The 14,681-nt window shown below is 42.0% G+C and overlaps 1 protein-coding gene across 2 annotated transcripts in view; it reads left to right on the top strand.

The window, feature by feature from the left end:
• The first annotated feature begins 3,815 nt into the window (after window positions 1-3,815).
• Window positions 3,816-14,681, top strand: part of fut8b (fucosyltransferase 8b (alpha (1,6) fucosyltransferase)) — a 114,033-nt gene continuing 103,167 nt past the window's right edge. For both annotated transcript variants that reach the window (XM_061704895.1, XM_061704898.1), the window contains exon 1: window positions 3,816-3,970. The gene's annotated coding sequence lies outside the window, so the exon portion shown is untranslated. The remainder of the gene's footprint in view (window positions 3,971-14,681) is intronic.

Below are 14,681 nucleotides of genomic sequence, written 5' to 3'. Positions count from 1 at the left end.
CTACTGTAAGTTCTACAGTGCACGTTGAGTTTGGAAAGTACACCTCAGTGTCTTCATCCGAAAAGGTCACGAGTGATCGACCTGCCTGTGGCCCACTGAGCACAGCAGCACTGATAATGATGTAACACAGTGTTCACTGAGGTGTTCCACTGGGAACAATACAGCTGAGTCATGTCCTGTGAGAGTGTGTGGGATGCAGCGACTTGACTTTGAAATAAAGTGGAACAAATCGCCTTTGCGTTTGAACGGCCAGTAATGTAATGTGTGCGTTCTCACACACGGTGGTGGTGCTGGGCCATCTTTACCACCGAGGACCGCTTGAAGTGAGATTACTGTATGTTGACAGTTTACCTCTTAAAAAAAAAATAGGATGGTGTCTTACTAGGACGTTAAAAAAAAAGATAAATAATGATGCTCTTGGGCAGCACATTGGTTACCGGTTAGCACATCGGCCTTATCGTCCTGAGGGTCCAAATCTCGGCTCTGGCCTTCGTGTGTGGAGTTTGCATTTTCTTTGGGTACTCTGGCTTCCTCCCGCATGCATGTTAGTTTCTATAAAGGGTCTAAATTGTGAATTGTTGTTTGTCCAGGGTGTTCCCTCTCTCTTGCCCAAAGTCAGCTGGGATATCCTCCGGCTCGCTCGCCACTCCAATGAAGCAGTAAAGACAATGGCTCAATGTTGATACGTTACGTATTACACACGGAAATACGCTGGTGTTTACACAGTTATAACTGGTGATGATCACTTATGACAAAATAGATTTCTTAATCCTTTTTTTTTTTTCACCTGTCATCATTCACCAAAATAACCTGAACCTTGTTGTAATTCCTTTCCAGTCTTTAACCTTCAAACTGCACCTCAAACACAAGAGTACATGTCTTCGCTGCCTTGAAAAAGTCACGTTCTTTATGCTTTATAAAGCAAATGAGCCCCATGCTTCTCTAGTTCTCCTTGCATTACGTTTCCTCTGATCATATTGGTCCCCAGCTTTTCTACAATGGAATTGCTGTCCATTTGTGAGGTTGATGTTGATTTGGGGGGAGGGGGTGACAAGTCCACAAGTTCATTATTACTATTGAGTTATAGCTGATAGGCATGATTTTGTGTTCATGTTCGAAGAAAAAACACAATCTATAATAATAATATAGCCAGGAATGACCCATACACAGTATATATATATATATTATTATTATTATTTTAATGCAGCTATAGTACAAAGAGGTAAAGACATGCTCCACCATATGGCAGAAAACAACATTGTTTGGAGTGACTTTCCAATCAATAGCAATTTCTGCAGCAACGTTCCTGAAATGAGAGTGACTGACGTCTAATCTGAATCTTTCTCTGTGAAATAGTGAATAAGCAGCTCTCGCCCAATCAGGACTGCTGAGTGTGGTACTGCGCAGACTTTGCACTCGTAGCGTGACTGACGACTCATCCAATCGGCGAAGGCTACTTTCAGGCTTGATCGGGCCACCTTTGTACCTGCGTCATGTATGTTTTCTTTTTTGCACTCGCAGCGGCATATGAATGATCTACTTGGCACATGTATGTATATTCAGCAAACTATCTAGTGGCATCAAATTACCTTTGGTACTGGAATAGTTGTGGAAGTGATTTCTTTCCCCCCTTGCAAATATAATCGAGGCGGATGTATTTCGTCAAAGTATGTGTAAGGGAAAGAATGTACATCCATTTTCTATAACACTTGTTGTTGCTCAGGTTGACTGACTACAATGACAGGGAACATACTGTATACTGTAGACGAACAACCATTCTCACTCACATTTACACTTATGGCGAATATGTAGGGAGACAAATGGATGCACAGTGGCGGTTCTAAAGGGTGGGGTCGGGGGGGGGGGGGGGGGGTGCCCCGTAACACTTTGCATGCCTAAGGGCTTTAAAGCCTAGAAAGGAATTACAACAAGGTTCATACGCATAAACAATCATTCAAACTCACAGTGGCAGAAATGGATAATTTTGAGTCTTCAATTTCAAACTCCTCAACAGGAAGGCCAGAGCCGAGATTTGAACCCAGAAGCACTCCACTTTGAGGCAGATGAGCTAAAATCGATTCCACAGAACATGAACCGGGTAATTCTGGATAATTCCCACCATGTTCATTGATTGTAGTACTCTGTGTGAAATGTAACAACAATTTCTTTTTTTCGACTCTTGGTCACTAAAGTGGCAATTACATTGACCAAATACTCATTATGTGGGAACGCTTGTACCACAGCCCAGTTTGACCTTCATGCTAACAAAAACAATTCCCTCAATTTGTTTTCAACTCCTGAATGCAAGGCACATCCACGTTTCCATGATTATTCCCAGTTCTTGGATGCCTCAAAAATGTGTCTCCAAGATGTGTGAAGGAACATTAAAGCATTTTTTTTTTCAATATGTTTGAACCAATCTGGTTGCGACTCGTGCAAAATAATTCATCAAGTGTAAAAATCTGTCGACAGCGGGTGACACATCCCGAATTGAATTCCCACTCTTCTGTGCTTGCCGCAATGGGAACGTCTTTGTCCTCATCAGTTTGGATATATTCCCCCTGTTGTGAATTTATCATGTAAGATAAGATCTCCAGAGCTGCTTTGCTTTGGCTTATCTCTTAAATGAAAAAAAGAAATGCAACTGAGCCAATTGTTTTGAAGACGAAAGCACTTTGAGAAGGACACTGTATTGTACAGGGTTATTTTAAAGGGGTACATATTATGGAAAATTGACTTGTAAATTGTTTGTATACAAATTTGGGTTGGATGTGCGGCGTGCCTCTCCGCAGTCATGTGGGAAATTAAACAAACAAGTCTTCTGTTATCTGCCTATTTCCCTATTTTTGTCTGTGAGTGGGCCAATCTGCACAACGGTAACAGTGATGGGGATAGGGATATTGGGGAAATTAGCGAGCGGTGGCTATGCGCAAGTGCCATTCAATTGCAGTCTGGGCGCGGAAGGTTTGAACACTGTATCAGTCAAAGGGTAAGCAGAGCTGCACTGATTTTTTTGGGATGCACGTTATAGCATCAGCCAACAGCATTAGCTTCTGATAAGTGGCACTTGCTTGATTCCAGTGGTGGCAAAAGTATTCTCACTCTGTACTTAAATAAAACTATAATTACTTACAAATACTGATTCAACTGCTTTACTTGAATACAATTTAAAAATGCACTGAAATGCACTGCAGTACAAAAGTACAAAGAAGAATTTCTATCTTGAAAATATAGAACTTTTCTATATTTTCGAGGGGGGGGGGGGGGGGGGGGCTGATAAAAAGTTGCAGTACACAATTCTAGCACTTGGGGACGTGCTGCAGTTTTCCCCTCACTCGTCGATCCACCAGACTCAGCATCAGTCAAGAGAGGTGACAGGGGCGAGACCAGAACCGGAAACAAAATTCTACTGCCTTCAAAATAAACGAGAGCGCTCATCAGCGGTGAGGTAGTGTTTCTGTATTTGTACACATTATTGTGTAGAAATTGTTCGATGTCATACTTATTAATATATAACATAGAAATGGTCAAATGTAGAAATAGTAAATGCGTTTTGACCGAAAAATAATACCTAACATGTCAATATAGCTGCCGCCATTTGATATTTTGTCACCGAGACTGAAAATGAAACTATAAAAACATTTCGAACTGCAATTGTAATACGTTTGGCGAGATGATAAAATTGTGACAGTCCTTCGTTCAGAAATAGCACACGCACACATTTTCAATTTGTATTCCTCTGTATTATTGTGAAAAGCCTTTCCTGAAGTAGAATCCTTGCGTTCCCTCGTGTACTTTGACACCGGCGGATCTCCCCAGTCAAGCCAGCCTCACTGTTGCTGCTCTTTGCCCCGCTGTCTCAGTTCCTCTCCCGTTTCCACTCATTTCCCTCCCGCGGCCATAGAGTTCGCCTGCCGCCGCGTCAGACCCGATCGGATGCCTGTGGAAGAAGCCGGCGTCGCACGTCCAGGTAAGGTGAACATTTATCTGTCTATGTGGCGGCTAGTGTCCATTTGTCCCCAGCCGTCACCTCCACCACGCGACATCCCCGGCCTGTTGCCTGCGTCGCCGCCGCATTTCGGTGACCGAGCGGCGGTTGAGCTCCTCGGTCCCGTTACGCGGACACTTCTTTTGCTTCGCTCCCGGAAGGTTGTTCCGCTCGTACCCGGGTACGCTACTTCCCCATTCCCCACCCCCTCCTGTCGCTTGTGCCCGTCAGTCAGGCGGTGAAAAGCGGCAGGTAAACAATCCCGGTGCAACTGCTCAACTGTCATGGTTGTTCGCACGGAGCCTTCTCGTTTGATTTTCGGCATTAGTGGAAGCTCAATGCGTGCAGGCTGCTGCAAGGCGTATAGCGGAGAAGCTAACTGTCTATCTGGTGTGGTTGGCAGTCCAAATGCGTGACATCCCAACCCACGCACAACAATGCAACTGTGTGCATCGCATCGCATCGCCCCCCCCCCCCCCCCCCCCCCCCCCCGATTTTGTTATGTTTTGTTTTGTTTTTGTTGTAGTTGGCTGTATAGTGCATGCGTTGCTGCTGCATGCTTTGCATGAGCTCATCCTTATCCAGGTCAGGCGTGCGTTTGTTGTCATTATGTGGAGTTGCGGTTCCGGTCTTGTCTGTGCTCTGATATCAACATTTGCTTTGCCCATATCACTCCATGCCTGGTGTTTTTTTTAATAGTATTTGTGTGTTCACTGTGGCCCACATCATCCAGTCTGTTGCTATTTTAAATACCACAACCACATTAGTGAGGCCTGCACGTTGGGGTAAAAGTGGCACAATTTGTACTGTAAAACTGTATCATAATCTAAACACTTTAAATGTTGCAGCGGGTGAATTTGTGCATTTGGTATCCGGGCCGTCAGTGGTTTCTTACTCGACTTAATTAATTTCCTAATACCACCACTAACATGTTGCAATTATCGAAACCATCCGTACTATACCTAAAGACAATATAACCACAGAACTGTGCATGTTGTGAAACTGTTCAAAATCAATATTTATCAGAAAACAGGACAAAGAGACAATAATGTAAATATAGAACATCATGCGTAAGATGTTTTGCTGTGAACAACTAATCACAGGATGAAAAAATGCTGACGGCATCGAGGGCCAGCTCGCTGGATGAATTTGTATTGATTCTGACCGGAAATTTCCTTGCAGTTACATGTGCCAGCACTACTAATTCCGAAGGGAGTCAGCAGATTAGATTGACATGGCAACACATCTGCTTGGACAAAAAATCTAACATCCGCATACACAACTAGAATCAGTACAGCCAAGAGAAACGCTATGAAATGAAGAGACTAGAGTCTTGGGAGTTAATTAATACAATTTCAGGGAACACACATTAGAAATTAGGTTGTAAATGTCGGTCTGATTAGGCCAGCAGAGTAGGCCTTGTGGGCACTGATGTGGGCACTGACTCTTCACCTCTGGTTGAATTTAAGGCAATAATTCATTAGAGGGGTTAGGTTTGCTCTGGTGTGACTTTTTCTTTTGGGGATTTGCTTTGTCAGTATTGTTGTATCCTATGAGTGTGTTTTTAATACAGTGGGACATCTAAGGTGGGACACAATTCATTGGGGACGCTCGTAGGCATAGAGTTTTCCCATTTGAAATACAGTAAACCTCTCTGCCAAAAATAGCACATAAAAAATGCAATTGACACCCCCCCACCCCCCCCCAAAAAATGTCATAATTTCCCATGATAAATCTTAAACCGAGCATGCAGATGTGGCAAAGATTCTCTGTAACTTCCACTAACAACCCAGACTAAACCTTGCTCCTCCCCAACATACAAATATGTTGGGCTCTCAGTCAAGTTGCATCACTTCAATGTGAGGTGTTCATGACTCATTTGTGGCAATTTCAAGGATTTTAGGCAACTGGAGCCAATATTCTCTTACATTTATCAGTTCTGAAGCCTCTTCTTTTCACCACTGACTGCTTTCTTCTCCTTTGTGCTTTTGCGGCGCGTCTGTGTGGTTGAACAATTGTGACGTTTACCGCCTTTTGATAACGTATAGGTCAGATGAGCGCGACTCGCGCGTCCATACTGCCTGCACTCGCATCAGATACATTTCCGATTCCTCATATGAAAGGGGCCTGGGTCGGATATGAAAAAATCAGAATGGTACTGTTCACATTGACACTGTTAGCTTTAAAGGGTGTGTGATTGGCACCATGCCATTATCCATAAAGTTCACCTTTGTGAACGAGTACAACTACGGTGGACTGTAGTACAAAACACACTACAAACCTTATTAGTCTTTGCTTGACATATTTACAGTCAGTCACCCGATTATAGTACTGTCCGTGCCACAATGATCGTATCATTTCTATTCACTTGCAACCAATATCTGTTGCACTATGACCTGAATTGATGCCAGTGTGGTAGAAAGTCAACACCCATGGAAACTAATGCATCATTAATGTTATGTAATAAAGTCCACCTCGATAACGTGAGGCAGACTGATTGAGTTAGCAGCCTTAATCTAGTCATGAATAAGTAAACAGTCACACATATTGCCAGGACCAGGGAAATGTGTTCCAAGTCTTCTATGATATTTTACACAAAGCAAAGATTTTTATCATCCTTTACCTCCACCTTTGCTAGTTCACAGCTAATAGGAATGTCCGAGCGTGGGCCTGTTTGTATTGAGCCAAATGCAAATAATTACTTTGGGACAGTACATTTCCCGGTCACATAAATTTTGATGAAGCACTTAAATCTAAGAGCTTGATTGGATTTGTGACTAGCAATCACAATTTGCTTTGCAAGTTCTTTGTCTTTGTTTTCCCGCTTAGGCTGGATGTACACTGCAGAGTCAAGTGCCCAGTTCCGATTAAATGTCTGTATCCGATTTTGATCGACTACCTATTTTGACGTACATTTCAAGTGACACATACAGAATCACATTATGGCTATGTTTACCCTTACGGAATACGTGAAACAACCCACGTCTTGTTTGGGCAGATGCTTGCTGGTGCATATACGTCACCGAATGGTGTACTGTTTTTGGATGACATCAAGCTTAGATTGACGATCTGTGTGTTTACTCTGCGTTTCACATTGGCAAGTATCCGGATATGTATCAGATTTTTATCCACATTTGAAAGAGGCCTACAGAAGCCCATAAAATAATTATTCGTATTGCATTTGCAAAGAATTTTTTTTTTTAAACCAGGTCAATAATAGTAAGTTATTATGCTTTACACGATCAGGATTTTTGGGGCGGATCAGCGAGTTTCAAAAACCGATAACCAATCACCGATCCGATCACAAGATGGAGGAATGTGTCTATTTAAATGACTTGTCCATTTTACTGTATTTACTTGTGTACTTAATTGCTCAAAAAATTATATTTACAATAAATAACGTATCTTTGTTCCTCTATTTATGCCAGTGAAGCATAGTGACAGACAGAACAAATGAATGGTCTTCTATTAGATGGCAGGAAGTAAATACAGTAATTAATGTGACATTTTTGTTGTGAGATTTTTCAATTGTAAAATATGTTCCTTGGCTCCATAAAGGTTGGAAATCACTGCTCTAGTCAGGTCGTGTATTCTAATCAGTCAGATCAAACCAACATTACATGACAGAACTAATGGGCGCTAACTTACTGTAATTAAATTACTTTATTTTTAATTAAATGACTCCACCCACACCGAAACTCTAGAGCATGATTCGACAGAACGGCGGCATGTTTACGTCCAACCGTTCGTGCTAGCAGTAGCTTGCTAGGGTACATAACATTTTATCGCCTGCTTGTGAGCCGTATCGTATTAAAAGTACGTGGACATACCTCAAGCAAGCCTTAAACGAACGTCCTCTCTGTCCTGAGCAATGGTGACCACCATCACACGTTTGTTTCCCCATTTTGTCCTCATAATATAGTCGGCGCGCTCCACTCTCGCCACGGTAATGAGTGTATCCGGTCGCATTTGAGTTGACAAAATAAAGCCCAATGATCGTAAAAAACGGAATGCGGTGGTTGTCTTTTGATATATACGGAGTACTGTAAATATTTGACGGGCAAATAAGTTATTTAAAACAAAAAAAACAAAAACCTCGGCAGTGTGGGACAGACAACACGTCGGAGACAGGCAACACGTAATGCCCTGACAAGATTTTATGGCGGTAGTCTGACAGTGCAACCGTGAAAGAGCAAATTTGTCTTGTAGTCTGATCAGGGCATTACATTATTTTATTTTTTTTAAATAACTTATTTGGCCGTCAAATATTTACAGTACTCCGTATATATCAAAAGACAAGGGTAAAAATAATCTAGCTTTTGGATTCAAATATACTGTGTTAATGTCTTGGGGAGCCGATCAATGACGTCATTGATCGGATCGGCGAATTATGATATGAAAGCCGATCAGCATAAAATGCTAAATATCGGCCGATACCGATAAGCCCGATCAAATCGGTGTAAAGTCTAATTATAATGTAAGAAGTTATTACATCATTAGCCAAAAGTTATTATGTTACAGGTTCAGGTCTTTTATTACGTTATTGGGTTATTTGGGCCCAATACATTATGGGCCCAATATATTTAAAAAGGGGGCAAATTTATTACGTTATGAGCTGTTATAACATTATATGGTGGTATTAGGTTATGGGCTTCTACAAGTCCTCATTCTGATCTCTAGATATGTAGTTGCATTCTGTTTTTACTTTTTATTTACGCTGTCACATATCCAAATTGTGCCACTTTAGCCATGCAGTGTAAATCCTGCCTTAGCTGGTTAGTTGTATACTACAATGCTTTTAATCATGTAACGCACATTGAGTTACCTTGTGTATGAAATGTGTATGAAATGCGCTATATAAATAAATTTGCTTTGCTTTGCTTACAAGTAGTGCACTTTCTAGAAAGCTCTATGTCTTCCTCCGCCCTTCATTTGAGCTTCCACCCTTCATGACTTGTCGGTCTTCAGTTTTGACAAATGACTTCATTGAACTTATTAGTGCTACTTTGCCAGCGAGGTTAGATATCAAGCATCGTGACCCAAACTGGGCGGTGACTCGCTCTAAAGTTTTATCTGCATGAAACAGGGCGCCTATTAGTGGCACAGCAAAAGCCAATCCCGTGTTTAGTGCAGTGCCGCAAACCTCTGCCGACTCGAGTTTTATTTAAAACCGCATTTGGATTTGTTTTTCATTTCAATGCTGTCTGCTGTACCAGCCTGTCACCTGCACAGCAGGCGCCTCTGTTTGCATGAAAAGACATTCTAATTTCAAGCGTCACAGTGTTTTGGCTCAGTGTACTGTGTGTGTATAATGCTTGATATTGGCTCCAGTGTGTGTGTGTTTATATGTACTGTATGTATGTATGTGTCTGTCTGTTATTACCCCCTCTCTCGCTTCTACATCCGTGTTGTCGCGGGAACTTTCTTTCTCTGAAAATTTCAGCTGCATGGGATGAAGGAGATGAATAAAGGAAACACAAACAACACATATTTTCAAAAGGAAACAAAAAAAGTGGCAATACCTACACAGGTATTCTCACAGCATCTCACAGCATTGTTTTGTGGGAATTGTTATTTGTCTGTGCAGGGTTCTCCACACATTCTATCTATTATAGAGGTGTTGAATGGGGCTTCAGTTTTCTGCGCAAGAGGAAAAAGTAAATTGTTTTTTTTGTTTGTTTTTTCTGTTTTTGTTTTTTATTTATTTTTTGTACATAAAAAGACTCAAAATATTTTTCATCATTATTGTAGACTGTCTCATTGAAGGCCCCTTTTAGGCTTAAAGTATGCATTAAAAATGAGCCTCTGAACCTGGTTATGACTTACTTGAGATTCCTTAGGATACCTTGCCCATCTGCAAAATGCCCAGTGGGCTGTTGTTTTTGTGTTTAATCCCAGGCACCAGACTGCTGCCTTTCAGAGAGCAAAATTGGTAGGAAAAGCGCTTCTCTGCCATCGCTCTTCTGCTCTCATCCTTCCAGCGGCCCATTATTATCAGCGTCGTAAGACAGAGTGTCTGTGTAGTGATCGTAAGAGCCAATCACAGGACGAGTGAGAGGCAGGTTTCCATGGAGAAAAGCGGGCTGGGTCTGAGAGGGTACTGAATCCTAGTTTGAGATGGCTGGTATTTTCCAAGGTGATAGTACTCTCTCGCACTGGAGCAAGAAAACGCCCGTGTAGACCTTCCTGCCTGTCTGCTTGCCTTAGTGTCTCACTGCTTTTCCACCTGTCGAATGTTTTTTTTTGTTTGTTTGAGGTTTGGTTCCGTTTGGTGTGGTTAAAGATTTAAACCCGCAGGCTGGAAGAACCGTCCGCCTGAATACTGGTGCCAGGCCGGGTGGCGGGGACCTTCTGAGGGCTATTTTTAAAATGTTTGAGCATTATAATAGAGTTAAAAAATATATTCTATTTATTTTTTTTAAACTGTATTATTATTATTATTTTTTCAGTCAACACCTAATTTAAAAACAATTTTGCACCCGACTTGGTAATTTAATTTGTAGCCTATTGAATAAATAAGATGTTTTTAAACCAGTTTTTAATTTTAGGCTGCTTGTTTGATGCAAATACGCCACTATTTGGTTCATTTATTTATAAATCTGACTCTGTCAGTGCCTCACCAGCCATGAACCTCACCTCGTCACTGATACAATGTTAATATACTGCACTGCTTGTTTGAAACTTAGCCCAGATTTACCCAGTAGCCAATGTGGCCTCAGATTTGTGTAGAATCCAAGTCGAAGCTTGCATAGCTTGAGCTACACCTGGCAGGATGTTAAAATTTATATTTGTCTGGAGAGAGGACTCCGAGCGCTCTCCTCACGGCTGCTGTGACCTGTCAGAGGTTCTGCCTTGGATGGCCCCACAAAGAGTGTGCTGCCCCAGTGCTGTTTGGCTCTGCAGCCTGCGGTGTCGTTTCATTAGAGAGGATGTTTTTTTTGTTTGTGCATGCGTATGCTGGCTTATGTGTGTTTCCTGAGGAGTTATTACTGCTGCAGCTGGCAAAGTGGGTTTTACAACTTGTTTTTTTCTCTCTCCCCACTTGAGATGTCCAGAAATACTCCTGTAACTATCCAAAAGCTTTGTGTTAATTTTCCTCCTTTCTTCCTTTTTTTCATCCTCATTTACAGTTGACAGGACTTCACTCTATTTGTGCTGTGCTGTGACATTCTTTTTTTGGCAAAACGTCTTCAAATACAAACTTTGCACTTGTTCTCCTTTAGCCGTTACATAGGCCTAGAAAGAATATGTTGACATTTTGGTACTTTGGTACTAACAAAATTCATATAAGTAAATTCTAATAATTCAGAAATTTTAGATGCTTTGGGGTTGCACAAAAAATTTGGTTGGTCATGTCTTTTACACTGCCTGTTTAAGCCAAGATTGTTCTGTGTCGCTGAGACATTGGTACAAAGTGGCCTCACAAATACTGCGTCTGCAGAGGTAATATCAGAGCCTTAACAGAGGGAATGGCGTAATACTGGGAGAGGGATGTGTAGTTACACAAACACACTTAACTTCCCCCGCCCTGTTTTGTTTAAAGCAATGTTTGAGATTGCCGCCTGAGACCCTGAGGATCCCAGTTCTTGTCGCAATACCTCTTTGTGGGCAAGGTACCGGAGCGCCCCAAAAAACAGCTCCCCAGGCACTATTTCACAAGTCGCCACCTTCATGAGCCTGTGCTTGCCGTGTTTACAACTGTGATGGGTTAAATACAGAGGACACGTTTTGTTAATGTTCATGTTAAGGTGACAAAGATTACTCCCTCTTTCGTATTTTATACATCACAACAGAGGTGACTGAAGTTTTCAAACATAATTATCTAATTGGTGGGGTACTGAGTCACTGTGTACGGGATGGCCATGTAATGGCTGTTGCTGATCCCACAAAATGCTATATTCTACAATAATTCTTCAAAGTAAGCTGTTTCAAATAACCTTAAACATTCCAGAAGTTTAGTACGAGTTTCATTGTACAATTAGAAATTACAATTACATGCAGTACATTAACTTTTGCATAAAATCTGACCCCATTCAGAAGTGTAAAAATGAAATGCGCCCTAACACCCACCTACCCACAAATCCCTCAATGTCACATACCCATGGCCCATAAAACAACCTTGCCAGCACCATTGAGTCCATTGTTGACACTTGAACCAGACCTGACAAGGACTGCTGGAGAAATTCCGCTAAAACTCAATTCACCTGACATGAGCTCATCGTCTACTTTGCATTCAACACACGATCGTCTCCGTCCTAAGACTGATCTGCATCCATCTATCCATCCATCCTAAAACTGGCAAAAACACTGCATCCGTCTTCGCAGCACTCTCAGCATGAAGTGTCCTGAAAACACAAACACACCCGTGCCAGCCACAGTTGGGTGGCACATAAATAAATATGCAGGGCAAGAGAGGCACATGGGGTTGAAGGGAAAATCTGGGGAAAAGAGTGAGGTAATAATTGGGACAGCTGCAGAACTTGAGGCGCAAACGGTCACATCGCACAGCTCTCTCATACCCTCCCCGCCCTCAGTGTCCTCACCCAAAAAAAGAACACATTTAAATGCGACCAGAGACCCAGATGCTGACCAACATAATCGGAGTGATGATAGTCCAAAATTGGTCTGTGTTCAGGACATAGAATACCCAATGTTACCAAAGAACAATAATCTGAGCTCACAAGACAGAATGGGATCATTTTACACAAATGGGTAGAACGGTTGTGTGACAGGCCTGCCTGTCTCTGTGTGGAGAGGGTTATTATACCGGACTATTATACTGTTCTCAACAGGTTGCCCAGATTCTCCGCACCCACTCCATTTCTACCGACTCTCATAAGAACAAGTGTATTGACTGGCCTCTATTTGAGAATAGGATCTGAGCCAGTATTGAGTGACCTGCATAAAACTATCACACAAGTCCGGAAAGAACTGAACTCTTGGGAGAAGGTGTAACCTGGACCATGATGAAAGGCCTCCATTATCTGACTCACTGGCACTGCGGGCCTTTTATATCCGGCTGCTCGGTGGTTTTATTTGCCATGTTTGTGAATTTTTGTGGCAACACTGTTGATCCCCAAGGGCGAAAAAAAAAAAAAATCATCTCTATGACCTCCATTCATAGGTCAGAATTCCGGGTCAGCTCCAATGAGCAGCCCTGGAAGGGATCCAGTATTTCATTTAGCATTAAGCCATTCTCATGTGTGTCAAGCATATAGGAAATGAGGTGTTTATTGTCCCATCTCAAAGTCAAGTTATATCTATTTTTATATCTGCATATGGCAGTACTGCTTGCCGTTGGGAGAGTAAGGGGAAGATCGTGAAGGATTGGCTTGATTGGATCCTAGTGGCTGGATCACCTGACCCAGCCTGGTGCTGTGCAGTGTTGCCACAGTTACTTTGAAAAAGTAAAACCTAGTGACTTTACTGATTACTTACTTTTTTCTAACTTAGTTACTTTTGAAATTAACTTTTTAGTTACTTTCAGCAGCTGTCAATTGGCAGGAATATCACTTATCCACAGTACAAAAAAAGCATTAGCTTAACCGTACCCATTGGTAATGTACGCCACACAAGTTACAGAATGATGTCAACATAAACAAATAACTTAAATATGAGTGTAGTTGAAGCCACATTAAATAAGCAACTTCGTGCAGACTTGACATGCCAAATAGCCACCTAAATATATACAAGCACATCATTCTCACCTTCTACACTTCTTTAAAGACTCTTAACTGATAGACAGACAGACAGACAGAGTGTAGCAACCCTGTCGATTGTGTGGAGGTCCATGAAGGCAACACTGTGTGTGTGCGCGCCTGCGCACAGTGTACAACGAAACTTCCTCTTTAGAGAAACTTGGAAGTAGTTACTGTATTTCCAGTTTAAGTATGCCAAACCCTCGTCCCCGTCCATTGTGTTTGCGTCGCTGGCTGCTTGGGTACACGTGACTTGACTGCCTATGTGCGGAAAACGTGCAACAAGTCACATGACGTCATTGCCCCAGACGGCTGCGTTTATAAATATTTCTCCTTTTTTTCCCGATATTGTAGTTAATGGTTGTGTGCATTTTAGTTATGAATAGTTAAGAATATATAGTGTGTTTCGTCTGTTTTATTAGTCATTACTAAAACCAATGCTGAAAATTGGTCTACACTTATGACATGCACCGTGATTGAATCAAGTGTCTTGGTTATTATTGACTTGCCTCACGTTCCCAAGCACTGTAGTTTGTTAATGATAACTATCTGTTGCCTGAGCATAAATAGCACATTTTAATATAAAAATCATATTAAGCTCTGGTTCTCGTGAGCAAAAAAATAACTATTGGCAGATAAATCAAAGTAACTGTAGTCTGACGACTGTAATATAAAAAAAAATAACCCGTTAGATTACTTATGACGTCACCAGCCAACATGTTTGTAATGCATTACCGGCATCGCTAGTGCTGTGGAAGATAGCAGGGAAACAATCAGATGGCGCAGCACGGTGGACGACTGGTTAGAGCATCTGCCTCACAGTTCTGAGGAGGTTCTGAGTTCAATCCCTGGCTCCGCCTGTGTGGAGTTTGCATGTTCACCCCGTGCTTGCGTGGGTTTTTCCGGGCACTCCGGTTTCCTCCCACATCCCCAAAACATGCATGGTGCATAAATTGCCCGTAGGTGTGAATGTGAGTGCGAATGGTTGCTTGTTT

This window comes from Phycodurus eques, chromosome 18, assembly GCF_024500275.1.
Source record: "Phycodurus eques isolate BA_2022a chromosome 18, UOR_Pequ_1.1, whole genome shotgun sequence".
NCBI classification, from domain to species: domain Eukaryota; kingdom Metazoa; phylum Chordata; class Actinopteri; order Syngnathiformes; family Syngnathidae; genus Phycodurus; species Phycodurus eques.
The sequence above is the reverse complement of the archived record's forward strand: the minus strand, read 5'-3'. Positions and strand labels throughout refer to the sequence as shown.